The sequence below is a fragment of the Sarcophilus harrisii genome, chromosome 3 (assembly GCF_902635505.1).
Source record: "Sarcophilus harrisii chromosome 3, mSarHar1.11, whole genome shotgun sequence".
Classification (NCBI taxonomy): domain Eukaryota; kingdom Metazoa; phylum Chordata; class Mammalia; order Dasyuromorphia; family Dasyuridae; genus Sarcophilus; species Sarcophilus harrisii.
In genome coordinates this window covers 538,940,562-538,954,912 of record NC_045428.1, presented here as the reverse complement: position 1 = coordinate 538,954,912, position 14,351 = coordinate 538,940,562, and the positions used below count along the sequence as shown (strand labels likewise).

The 14,351-nt window shown below is 38.5% G+C and overlaps 1 long non-coding RNA gene across 1 annotated transcript in view; it reads right to left on the bottom strand.

Annotated features, from left to right (window-relative positions):
* Positions 1-1,822: 1,822 nt before the first annotated feature.
* LOC116422131 overlaps positions 1,823-14,351 on the bottom strand; it is a 50,336-nt gene continuing 37,807 nt past the window's right edge. Inside the window, exon 4 of the long non-coding RNA XR_004232693.1 lies at positions 1,823-2,093. This is a non-coding gene — a long non-coding RNA (uncharacterized LOC116422131). The remainder of the gene's footprint in view (positions 2,094-14,351) is intronic.

The following is a 14,351-nucleotide window of genomic DNA, read 5'->3' as shown; positions in this document are numbered from 1 at the left end:
CAGTCATGCTATTGCTTCTGTGCTTAATGCATCCATCCTTTTCTAACTTCAGTGAAAGAGTATTGGAAACAAAAAGGACCAGACTACAACCTTGTGGACTTTGAAAAGTTGAAATTTCATGCTGCCAAGGTCCAGTGTGGGGGTACATACCAGAATTTATAGGCATCTGAGCCTGGTGAGATAGAAACCCACAAATGCATTGCAAGTACTGCTTGATCAAGTGTAACACTAGATCAAAGACAGCCAAAAGGGGAAATGGGTGACAGATAACCCTTATAAAACTGGGGTTCTTTCTCCCAAGCCTCACTCCCACTGATGAATAAGGTTTTGACAATAGGAGTAAAGCTCTTTGAAAGATGACATTTTAATTTGTTTTTGTGTCCCCAGCATGCTATGTAATGATTTGCACAGAGTAGGTGCTTAATGAATGCTTGTTGGATTGGTTTAGATTTGTAAAGCCCAGCATCCATATAAAGGATGATTGCTATTACCTGTTGCCGATTCTGTGAGCTACTGCTAGTGAACCATTTCTACCTCAGGGCTCCTATATCCAGTTGAAAGCCTCAGCTAAGCCTCGGGATATAGCCACATTGTAGAAACACATCAAAAAGCATTTTGAAGCTTCTCCCATCAATTCCCCCACCCCTTCCTTAGGAGAAGCTGATGCAGCCAGCTGCAGTGTTCTTTGGGGAGTTGGTCAGGTTACTGGAGTGGAGGGCTCAGCCTCTTCCTGCTTTTGCCTTCTCTTTTGGAGAAAAGAGAAAAAGATGAAATGTGGACCAGGCAGGAAGGAGGCTGACTCTAAAAGCCTTCACCCAGCCCCAGCCTCACTCAGTCTTTTGGGGAAATTTTCTTCTACAGTTGATCTTTCCTGACCATGAACTACTGTGAAGTGCCTCCTTTGTCTCTCTCTCTTCAGATATGAATTTCCATGTGAAGACAACTGGTTTCCCTTTCTTCTGCCTTAATTATGGAGAGAGATCAGGGTTTATAAAGGCATTTTACTAGTGATTAAGAGAAACAAGATGAAATGGAACATACAGCCCACGACTGTAGTCATGGAGCTCAGGGACCTAATTCATTCAATTCGGTTCAATACCATCACCACTTGTTGAGTGCCTATAGACAGCCTGACAGAGCAGTGGTTCTAGTGCTGGGTCTGGAGTCAGGAAGACCTGATTTCCAATGTGGTCTCAGGTACTGACCAGTTTTACTCTGGGCGACTTAGGTCACTAATTCTAGATCACTTAACTTCTGCTTTCTTCAGTTTCCTCAACTGCACAATGAAAGTAGTAATCCCGGGACGGTCATGAGGATCAAATAAGATACTTGTGAAGCAATTAACATAATGCTGGCACATAGGATATTCTTAATAAATGCTTCTTTCTTTCCTTCCTAATGATGTGGCCACTAAAGAAACCAGATGATGGTAGGCACTAAATGTTGGGGTCCAACCATGTGAAGAAGTCCTGAAGGCCATTCTCTTTGGCAAAAGGCAGGTTTATTTAGGAAAAGTTACAGACAAGATGAAGGGATGTAATACACACCAGGAATGGTAAGTATGAAATAGAATTGAGAGAGCATAGAATCACAAGATTCTTAGTGGAACTCACAATTACCCAGTAGAAAGGGAGCACCCGATGAGGCTGGGGCATGTCCTTAGTTGGCAGCTAAATCCTGAAAGAAACTTAGCACCCTAAAAGAATTAGCTAAGGTGGAGAAGTAAGGTCAGGAGAGACACCACAAGCATAGTGGCATTAGGACAGACCAAGAAGCATGGGGGAGGGATAAGGGAAAAGTCACCATGAGCTGAGTAGCACGACAGACTAACACAAAGGAGGGCAGTATCCACAGAATGGGGCATAAGTAAATTTATAAGGAGAATTTAGCCTTAGGGACTTGACATAATTTGGATTTCTGACTGGATTATCTCCAAAGGGCAGGACCATGAAACTAAACTAATCTGGATTATGAGTCTTCTTCCTGTCTTCCCTAGGGAATATATATATTAGCAATTCTTCAGTTTCTCTCTGTCCACCACACCCACCATTCAGGACTTCACCACTATAGTGTGCCAGTAACCATGCCAGGAACTGCAGATAGAAAACAAAAACAAAAAAGACAAGAAATGAGAAATTGCTCATGCCCTCGGAACCTCAATTCTTTTGGAGCTTGCATTCTGCTGAGACAAGCTGGTACTTTATTTCAATTCCCTGCTATCTCCCAGGAGTCCATCACAGTTCCCTATCTAGTTTTCTTCTCCACCATGCCCTGCTGTGAAGCCATCTCCTTACTGCCTCAGGAACTGACCCTCCCCTCATGTGTCTCTTTCCTTCCTGGGACCTTTTGCCCTCCCTTAAGCTGAGTTCCTAGTGCTCTTTGCTATCATGGCCGATATCACTTCCAGCTGTCCCTCCAATTCCAAAGATCATCAGGAGCACTAGTGTGTGAGTTGAAAGGGAACTTAGAAATCATCTCATCCAGATCTAATTTTTTTTTTTTTTACAGAGAGACTTGAATTATATGTTGTTCTTCATTCTTGCAAAGGATCAAAATGACATGACTACACTGGAATGTACCTTGGTACAGTATGTCCAGTTAAGACTTGAAGAGAGGAAAGATCTGCACCAAGGATTAATCTTGAAGATGAAAGAATTGCAATAGGTGATTTTAAGGCCCCTTCATGTCTCTAAATCTATGAGGCTGAGGGTGGTCTTAGGGCTCATGTCACTGCAGACCCAAGTCAACAGATTTATAGTGTCTTCCAGAGAAGGGACCAAATTTCTTTCTGTACCAAAAGAAAAATCAGAAATTTTCCCTGGGAGATGGAATTTGGAACCTTGAGCAAGTAAGATTCAGTCCAGACCAAATCTCCCTGAGAAATTATATATATATATATATATATATATATATATATATACATACATACACACCCATGAAGATACACATACTACACACACACACACACACACACACATATACATACACACATATAGATACACATTATATATATATATTATATATATATATGTATACACACACATATATTTCAGGAATTTCAGGATATTTAATCATCCTGGTCATGGCACTTCTGAGAGTAGCAACAGTTTGTTTTGTCCTACCCAGGACATGCAAGCAAGCACAGGGGTAATGTGTATCCAGAGATATGTAGATACAAATAACACTGGGAGACCCTAACATCAAGATCCTAAAAAAAGCCACAAGGTGGAGTGTGAATCTGGGAATGCAGAGGGCCTTCTCCTGTGCCAGAAGAGGTCACGCTCACTTGCTCACTTTCCAGAGTGTGTATCCTAGGATGAGAAGGCAGAGAGGATTTCAAGGGTATTTGGGCTGCCAAATGTTAGGTGAGATTTAAAGACCTTTGTAGAACAAATTCTGCCTGTGTTTGCTACTCCTCCCACCCCTCCCATCCAGAAATCTGAATTTTGTTCCAAATGATGAGGAAATGAGGGAAAAGATCATCATTCAGGACTTTGACTATCATGGAGGTCTAGTTTCTGTAACTCTCAGAGCACTGTGATAGAGACCCCTGATCTCTAAGTATATTTGCATAAAACTAATTAGCTTCTCTATTTTCCTCTTTCTGGCTCTCCATCTTTCTATTGTCTGCCTATCTCCTCTCTTTCCCTTTCTCTGCTGCATGTATCTGTCTGTTTGTGCCTGTGTCTCTATATCTCTTTTTTTCTAGTATCTCATCTTGTTTTTGTATATTTTTTCATGTCTCTGTGCATCTTTTTTTCTGTATTTCCATATCTTTATCTTCATGTCTTTCTTTCTCCCTCAAATTTTCTCTTTCCTTTTTCATTTCTTCTTGCTTCTTTCTTCTGCCTTCCTTTTTTGCTTCTTTCCTTCTTCCCTTCATTCCTTCCATTGTTCATTCTTCAATGAAGATATCTCCCTCCCTCCTCCCATTTACTCTCTATTTTCCTTTTCTGGTTCTGGAGTCAGGAAAATCTGAATTCAAATTCAGACATAGACATTTACCAACTGGGTTACCCTTGATAAGTCATTTAACCTCTCTTTGCCTCAGTTTCCTCAATTGTAAAACAGGGACAATAATAGCACCTTCCTCTCAGACCTGTCAAGATGATCAAAGGAAATGATATTTACAAAATGCTTAGTATGGTGCCTGGCACATAGTAAGCTCTATATAAATGCCAGCTATTATTATTATTATAAATGCTAGTCATTAGAAGTATTATTTGTTTTGTCTGTATGAACCTTTCTTTGTATTTTAATCTCTATATCTCTTTCTATGTCTATATTTCTTCATATATCTTTCTGTCTTTTTTCATGTTGTGTTCTCTTTTTCTCTCTTTTGTTTATATGTCTGTATGTCACTATGTTTCTGCCTAGTTTGCTGTGATTTTCTCTCCTTGTCTCTCTGTATATGTCTGCCTCCACCTGGGTATCTCTCTGTGTCTGTATACCTTAGTGTCTTTCTGTACATAATTCTATCTTTTACATTTTTTTACATTTCTTTCACTATCACAGTCATGATCTTTGTCTCTCTCTGTGTCTATATTTCTTCATGTCTTTCTCTGTCCTTCTCTGTCTGTATCTCTCTGTCTCCAAGCCTCTCTCTTCATGTTTCTCTTTCTCTGTGAGAATAGGAGGCTATACTGACTGTAGTTGTCATGGAAACACACCAGCCTTCTCTGCAACCTTTTCCTGGAACAGGGCTGGGCCCAGGACCAAGAAGTGAAATGGGATGAATCAGCCCCAATATCCCCTGTTCAATTCTCTCCTTACCTCTCCACAAAGGATTAGATAACAATAACTATAACAGTAATAACTAGACTTCACCTTTAAAGTTATTATTCATTCCTTACTATAGCCAGGATCCAAACCTAAGTCTTCTGATTCAAAGTCTCATCTTTGCTCTGTTACACTGAGGTCTTAGGCATCCACTTTGCTCCCAGGTTGGTTGTTTACCAGCTTTGTGGCCCTGGGACAAGATCACATGGACACAAGAGTTACTTAATCCCTCTGAGTTTCATCTATTTCATGGAAAGAATAATACTTATTCTATCTAAATCATAGGGTTGCATTAAAAGTGCTTTGAAATCCTTTAAGTGCTTTGGGTATCTTCCTTAACTTCTGGACATCTACAACCAATTGGAGATAGTTGTACTTGATTCAGCTAGAGGCATCATCTTTATTTTCTCCCTGCTGAAAAATTTCCCTCTGCCCTTCCATTAACCCTAGGTTTGATAGTCCAGCTTTGCCCTTAATCTTGCTTGATTGGCCACCCTAGTTTTTCTGGATATTTCCCTCCATGCACTGAACATATATCATTCCTCTTTCTACTTCCCCTGTATACATTATCTTCTTTCATTAAAATGTAATCTCTTTGAAGATGAGGACTGTCTTATTTATTATTTGTTTTCTCTAGCTCTTAGCACAGTGTATACTAAGCGATATTCTATGTCTATCTCTTATCTATCGATTAATCGATCAATCAACCAACCCTCCCACCTACCTACCTACCTGCCTACCTATCTATCTACCTACCTACCTACCTACCTACCTACCTACCTATCTACCTGCCTGCCTGCCTGCCTGCCTACCTACCTACCTTCCTACCTACCTGCCTGCTTGCCTACCTACCTACCTGCCTGCCTGCCTACCTACCTATCTACCTACCTGCCTGCCTGCCTGCCTACCTATTTATACATATAAAAATGAGAGACACCTTCATCATCTCCATCATCATTTACTTTTTTTCAGCCGGATGATGAATGATTTAGATAATTATTTAGAGAGTGCTGTGGTTGAGAACTGCTCCTAACCTAAGAGTTCAAGAAGTCTCACTGTAACACCAATGCACTGCTATAGAACAGAATGCTATATGAGGCCAGGCCCTGTTTAATTAAGGCTGTTACACAATCAAAGTAATTTGATACTACAACGTCCCCAAAGGCTTTATTATAGGGGTATATTGGAATAGTGCAAAATTCAAATATAAAGTTTCCATTTGGGCACTCAAAGTCCTTTACCTTTGCAATCTTTTTACATCTTTTACTCATTCATGTACTTCTGTCCAGTGACATTGACCTTGTAGTTGTTTCTGGAACAAAACACTCCATCTCCCACCTTTGGGCAATTTCACAAGTTTCCCCATGCCTGGAACTCTCCCTCCTCATCTTCATCTACTGGCTTCTCTGGCTTCCTTTAAAACCCAGCTAAAATCCCTCCTTTTACAGGAAACTTTTCCTAATCCTTCAATTCCAGTGCCTCCCCTCTGTTGATTTTCCCCAACTTATCCTATAGGCAATTTGTTTGTACACAGTGGTTTGCATGTTGTCTTTAGTCTATGAGCTCCTTGAGAGCAGAGATTGTCTTTGCTTTTTTCTCTTTTTTTCTTATATTATTATATATTTATGGAATAAAACAAGCATTTCCATAACATAGTACAAAAAATGATGATAGCACATGAAACTGCAAATCTACTATGTATAACTTGTTATTCCTTTAAAATATACAATAAAATTATTATGTAAATTTTTTCTACCTTTCTTCCCCACAAATAGATATATATGTATGTAAATACACACATGCATATATACACACACACATATATGCAAAAGTAGTCTATACATATGTATATTAATCAGTTTTTTCTCTGGATGCAGGTAGAATCTTTTTTCATATGTCTTTTATAATTAATTTGCATGTTTATAATAATCAAAATAACATTCACTCAAAATTGTTCTTAAAACACTATTGCTGTCAATTGTATATAATGTGTCTACTCATTTTGCTCTTCGTTATTTCATGCAAATCTTTCCATGTTTTTCTACTATCATTGAGCTCATCCTTTCTTATAGCATAGTGGTATTTCATCACAATCATATACCACAAGTTGGTCAGCCATTCCTCAATTAATGGACAGCCTCGTAATTTCCAATTCTTTGCCACCACAAAGAGACCTGCTATATTTATAGCATATATACAGATATATGTAGCAATATATATATTTTTAGAACATAGATGTTTTCTTCCTTTTACCCTAATCATCTTTAGAAATAAACCTAGAAAATATCTTTATTTGTATCATCAGCATTTAACACAGAGTCTTGCATATAAATGAGTACTTAATAAATGTTTATTAACTGACTGATATCAGTTGGGAGCCTAAATACCAGGGGTTGAATCCTGGCTATGTCAATTTACTTGCTTTTTAAATATATCTTTCTACATCTCAGTTTTCCCATCTAGAAAATGGCAATGACACAGCCTGGACTCTATGGCTGCTCAGAAAATCACATAAAGGCTATCCATGCAGGCATTTGATAAGTATAGTGTATACAAATAGATGGTTCTGGTAGAACCCTAGACAGGAAGAAAGGCACTGATACCCACTGAGCTCATCTACTTCCATTCCTGTGTCTTCAGGAAGCTATAGTATGAACTATGTTGTTCCCTATCAACTTAGAAACCTGGCCTTGATATTATTGCTCCTATTTTCAGTCTGTGTTCTTACAGTTACTTACAGAATATAAAATCTTTGACTATTTCTTCTCTCCATTTGAATACTTCTAGATGTGGGGAGATTAGTACAAGAGGAAAGATGGAATGGGCTTTATCTTTGTTCTCCAAGAAACTTGACATCAGGGAAGTGAGGCCGTGACATGTAATTTAATTGGATTTAAGTGAGGGAGATGCTGTGCAAGGTCACCTGCTTCCAGAGCCATCAGGGTCCAATGGCCAGATATAGATCAGGATGCCTGGAGATGGCCTTCTCTTCTTGTTCAGATCCTAATCAAATCTCAGTATGATCCCTGTTTCTCTGAGCAGAAAAGTTTAGTGTGTTCTAGTATCTTAGCTCTGAAGAGACTTGATATAGACCTGGAATCCTGGAATTCCATCTTTTCTTCATATGTTCTCTTAGCCTGCATATGATATATTTCATGCAATTATGTCTTTGTGTGCTTTAGGTACTTTAGAACAAAGAATTTAGATTTTCTGAGATGAAGGAACTTTAAAGCATAGAATGTGAGAGCTGGGGGTCCTTTAGAACACAGAATGTCAGAGTTGGGAGGGTCCTTAGAACACAAAATACTAGCGCTGGGAGGGCCTTTAGAACACAGAATGTCAGAGCTGAACATAGATTCTTTGAGCTGGAAAGGTCCTTAGAATATTGAATAGGAGAATGAGAAAGGACTTTAGTACATAAAATATCAGAGCTGGAGGATTTTATTTTAAATATAAAACTGAAAATGTCAGATCTGAGAGGGACCTAGACCATAGAATACAGAATATCAGAGCTGAAAGTGACCTTAGAATATAAAACTTAAGAATCACTTAAACTCTTAAAACTAAAAGGACCTCAATATACAGACCACAAACTAGTAGAATTAGAAAGAACCTCATTGAGAATTTAATCTAATTCCTCATTTCATGGAAAGGAAACTTAAGGTTCAGAAGAGTGAAGGGACTTTCCCAAAGAAGCTCCTGCCAAACTTTCTGGCTTATTTCTAATATTCTTTCTTTAGCATCTTGGTTTTCATGCTGGCAGGTATCACTTTGAGTCTCCACTTCCTATGCCTTCCTGCCTTTCTTCCACTGGAAGAAAGAGAATGGGACTCAGTTTTTGTTTTATCTAAATCCCAATCAAATCTCAGAAGACTTTTAAAGGAGTGAGGAGCTGGGCACTCACTACTCCTCTCTGACATGGTTGCTTTGGAACTACTCAGTCGGTTTTCCTTTTGGTTTCCAGGAAGTGGGGATGGGAGAAAGGGATTTTTCTTCTCCTCTCCTCTCCTTTCTCCAGCATGATGGACAACTATAGTGATGACAACTATAAGCACATGAAAAAGAGGAAATACACTTGCCAAGGTGAGTCTGAGATCTTCCCTGGCTAACTACAGGATTTTAAAATTGTAATGCATTTTAGATACAAATTAGATACAAAAGATTAGATACAAATGAATTAGATTAGATACATCTGAACTTCATAATGGTAAGTAAATAAGGTAGGTAGATGGGCACTACAGGCATTATCATTCCCATTTTATAGATGAAGAAACTTAAGTTCCCTTTTTTAAGAGCACAATTTATAGGTGACTGGGTCATACAATGGATATTTTGGGCCTGAAGTAAAAATGATTTCAAATCCAGCCTCTAACCCTTACTTGTTCTGTGACATTTGGCAAGTCACCTTATCTGCCTATTTTTCTTCATCTGTAAAATGGAGATAACGATATCACTTTCCTCACAGGTTCATTGAGAGGATCAAATGAGATAGTGTTGATATAGGGTTTAGTACAGAGCCTGGCTTATAGCAATAAATATTTATTGACTCGGACTCTCTCCAATTCTCACTCAGTGTTTGTTGATTGACTTTCTCAGGATCACATAGTTAGTTAAAATATCATAGGTGAGATCTGAATCCAGGGCTTTCTGCCTTCAAAGTCCAGTGTTTTATCCACTTTGCCATCCTGCTCATCTGGGATAAAATCTTCCCTTTAGCCAGGGAATCCAATTCAGTTAAACAAGAATTTACCAAATGCCTGATGTGGGCTGTGTACTGGACTAAGCACTGGTTCTTTCCTACTCTTGCTATAGGGGAGATGCGGGAGTTATTGAGCCTCTGGTGCATCCCTCCCAGCGGGGTTGTCCTGAATCCTCCATCATCTCCCAAGGGCGTGATCTCTCTGTTACAAATGCTGCATTTATACTCATTAACAGTTCACATTTAACACTGTTAATGATAACAAATGATCCATAAAATTTCTAGGATTTTGTGATCATTCACTTGTTTGGCTGACCTTTCATTTTCTCCATGTTCTCTTACTTTGCTTGTAATGCAGGTATAACTAGGATTTTTGATGCCTGGGGCAAGCTTCACAGAATGTGCTTTGGTCCGAGCAGCTCAAAATAATCCTCAAATAAAAATTTAAAGACAAATTCAGTTAGGAAAGGGGATGGAAGAGCAAGACTCTAGCACATAAGATCCTGCTGACAGTTATGCTTTGAAACAACAATTCTAGGGAGGACACCTTGGAGGGGAGGGAGTGGGGTATAAGGGAACAGATTAAGAATAGGACAGGCAGTTCTCCTGGAGTCATCAGCATGTCATCATTTTGTTGTTCGGTCTTCAACTGTATCCTACTCTCCATGACCCCATTTGGGATTTTCTTGGCAGAGATACTGGAGTTGTTTGCTTTTCCACCTCATTTGACAGAGGAGGAAAATGGAGTAAGCAGGGTTATGTGACTTGTCCAGGGTCATATAATTAGCACTCTGAGGCTGCATTAGAATTCAGATCTTCTTAACTCCAGGTCTGGCTCTCTATTCCCTGCACTTTTCCAGCTGACTAGCTGTATCATCATAGATAGCATTTACAGAGTACTTTCAGGTTTGTGATGAACTTTGAATGCTATTTCATTTGATCCTTACAACAACCCTGAAAAGCAGATACTATAATAACCTCCATTTTACAGATGAGAAAATTGAGGGTGAGAGAGATAAAGTGATTTGTCCAGGATTACAGAGAAAGAAAGTGCTGAGATAGGATCGAAACTGGGTCCCTCTGCTTCATAGTCCAGTTCTCCATCCATTAAGCCAAAACTTCTTAAAATATGGGTCACAACCCAAATAGAATCATGTAACTGAGTGTAGAAGTCACAAAAAATTTGGAAGCAATAAAGATTTCTGAAAACTCTATATCTCAGTATCAAATATACTCCCAAGATTTAATTTTTTTGCGTAAAAATAAACAAGCACATCCAGCTCAGTATGTAAATTTGCTTTTGTCTTTAATAAATGGTAAAATTATATGTATGCCAAAGAATTCTTTTAAAATACATTTTTTATGATTTATTATCAGTAAATGTTTGATCTGTGAATCAATCAGTAAATGTTTATATATCTATATACTCGGAGTCATGTGAAAATTTCTTGGGCACAAAATGCCCACAAGTTGAAAAAGTTAGTTTAAGAAGCTCTGTGACATTTAGCAGCTTTAATAGTCATGTTAACTAGTTGCTAAAAGCAGCATTTCTAGGTGCGTACATGATGTCAGTGCTCTGAATCGGAGTTTCAATGGCACTCCCCAAGTTATAACTCTAATTTATAGTCAATATCTTTGAAAAGGAGTTCTTTAAAAATGATTTTTTTCCTGCTTAGGAGAAGTCCACTCACATTGTTGCTTTGCATATGAAATGTTTTTCAATATATAGTGAGGGAGAAGATAGCTTCCCACCTCCTCCACAATGACTTGTCATAGCTTTTAGTAGTACAGTGCTTGGCACATAGGAGAGAAAAGAGAGAGAAAGACGAGGGGAAATAAGGAGAGAGAGAGAGAGAGAGAGAGAGAGAGAAACAGAGACAGAGAAATGGAGAGAGAGAAAGAAGAGAAACAGAGAGACAGACAGAGACACAGAGAGAGACATACAGAGACACAGAGAGAGAGACAGACAGAGACAGAGAGAGAGAAAGTGAGTGAGTTATGTTGGATATTCAAGACATGTGAGTCATGACATCACTCTATGATGATATTGGTCCCCTTTGAAAATAAAGGACAAACATCAAACTAATTACATTTATATATTAAATAATATAATAGACTTAATATGGAACATATATTGTTTATAATATGTGTTTATATATATTATTATTGTTGTTTTTGTTGCAACTAACTAATGCTTGTTGAATTGCGTTCCTAAACTGTGAACTCTGATCCAAGGGCTATTCTGCCTTCCCAGACTCTCAGCAGAAGCAAGGGACATGAGAGGTTAGCTAATGGAACCTGTGCCTGGAGGGGTTCCACTCTACCATGATCTAACTGACCAGAGTTGAGAAGGTATCTCACCTCTTTTACTCTGGATGGTAAGCCTCTCCTAGTATAACCCAAGATTGGATGAATTTTTTTTTTGGCAATATTGATTCAGATTGAATCTGCAGGCCCATCTAAATCTCCACCTCTATTTTTTACATAAACTATTATCTCCTTTAATGCCAACTATTAAACTTTGTTTAGAATAGGCAGCCAATTAATGTTTGTTGTACCATTATACTTTTTGCTTTCTTACCTCCATGCTTTTTTTTTCTTACTCTGTTCCCTATGTCTGGAATCCTTTCCCTTCTACCTATCATATGCTTAGTTACTGACTGTTCTTTCGAACCAAACTCAAACTGGGTTTTCAACTCCTTCCTGAAACTTTTTCTGGTTCCCTGATTGGGAAAGACTTTTGTCTCTTTCCTGTCACATAACTCTTTGCTTGTACTTCTCTCCCTCACATGTATTATACTATGTTATATAATAATAATAATAATAACAACTGACATTTTGCATATACATATTATTTCATTTGAACCTCACAGCAACTCTGGGAGCCTACCTCTATGAGCAATGCCTTCCCTATTTTATAGTTGAAGTGACTGAGACTCAGAGAAATTAAATGATTTGTCCTTATCACACAATTATCTGGGTTGGGGTTGTCTTCCCCTCCTGAAATGTGTGTGTTTAAACTTTTCAAAGCTCCTAGCAGAGTGCTTTGTACACAATAGGCATTTAATAATATTTGTTGAATTGAAATGTTGCCATTAGGCAAAAGAGCAAGAAATTTGATGGTTTAAAAGAAATAGATATGCAATATTAAATCTTAGCCTGATGGAGAAAGAGAGATTTTTTTTCATCATCTTGGTGACTACTTGAGCTTTCCCTCCCTTGCTCTATCCTGTAGTAAGATGACACTCAAGCACACAATCTGTTCTGTAGTTAAACTCACACTTTATTAAAATTACTCTGAATAACTCTGGGGGGAAAATTGTATCCCTCTCCATTTATCTTAAATGGCTTTAACACCTCACTCCACAGAACTGTCTCTTTTGATTAAATCTGCATTAAGGCTCCCATCCACATGCAGTAGGTCCCTAAGCCAATTAACCCACTGTTTCATAGGTTAAGACAAAGTGCACTTCTTATGGAAAGAGAGAGAAAGAGAGACAGATAGCCAGACAGACAGACACATATACAGAGGTACAGACACAGAGACAAGGACACAGAGAAAGACAGAGACATACAGAGAATGACACAGAAACAGACAGATATATCCAGGATTCTCTGGCTGTTACTTCAGTAGGTCATTTTTTTCTCTTGTGTGAGAAATTGTCATCCTGGCCACATTTTGTCTGTCTACTGAGAAAGATAGAAAGAGAAAAATGGATTTGGGAGCCAGTCTAGATAATTCCATAGTGGTTAATTGCTCCTGCAATTAATGTCAAGACATCCCTCCCCTCCCAATGCTGACTGGTCGGAGCTACCTCACAGCTCAAGCCCCCCATGACTACCACCATCGCCAGGTCCCCCAGACTAGTTCTAGCTTTGATCCCAGTATTGCTGGGCAATCAGCTTATTCCTGGGCATTCAGACCCTCTCCAAGGTTCAGGTCTCAAGACACAAAATGTGAGGGTAATTAACATGGTATAGGGAGGTGAGATAGTAGACCTTTGTACCACCCAGCCCCATTGTTGTTTGCCCAGGTAAGTCCTTGTGAAGGAAGAAGAAGATTTTATTTGGTATTGGCAGCTGACTTTGTCACAGTGGATAGGATGGATTTGGATTCAAGACCTCCAATGAATCCTATTTCAGAAACTTACTTGCTGTAAGACAATTAACAACCTCATTTTTCTCATGTGGAAAAACAAGGAGAACAATTGACTTCATCCCACACATAGAATATATGTGCCATATGACAGCACTGGACGTGGTCTCAGGAGAACCTGTATAATTATGTGCAAAAAACCTCTAAACTTTCAGATTTTTAATTTTATTCTTTATAAAATCACATGATGATATTTGCATTAAATTAAATTTAAATTAATATTTTAATTACTGCATAAGATTGTTGTGAGGAAAGCACTTTGAAAATATTAAATCACTTCAGAAATATGAGTTGTTATTACTATTATTATTGTATGCTTCATGCTGAGGATACAAAAATCTATCAGACACAGCCCCTGCTTCCAGTGCACATACCATTCAATATGGGTTAAGTGCCGAGGGAGGTTGGAGAAGGTCAAGATGGTGGCTTAAAGTAAAAAGCATGCTAGTTGACATTTACAAGGGATTTTACATACACTATGTCATTAGAACCTCACAACAATCATGTGAGGTAATCGCCATAGATATTTACTACCTCATTTTACACAGAAAACTAAGGCTCACAGATTAAGTATCTGACTCAAGAGTCATATTGACTCCTATTAAATGTGTGAGTCAGGATTTGAATCCAGGTTTTCCTGATTCCCACTGCAGAACTCTAAACATTATATCACTAATTTGATCACCCTTCCACAGGTCAGATGGAACACAGCTCCAT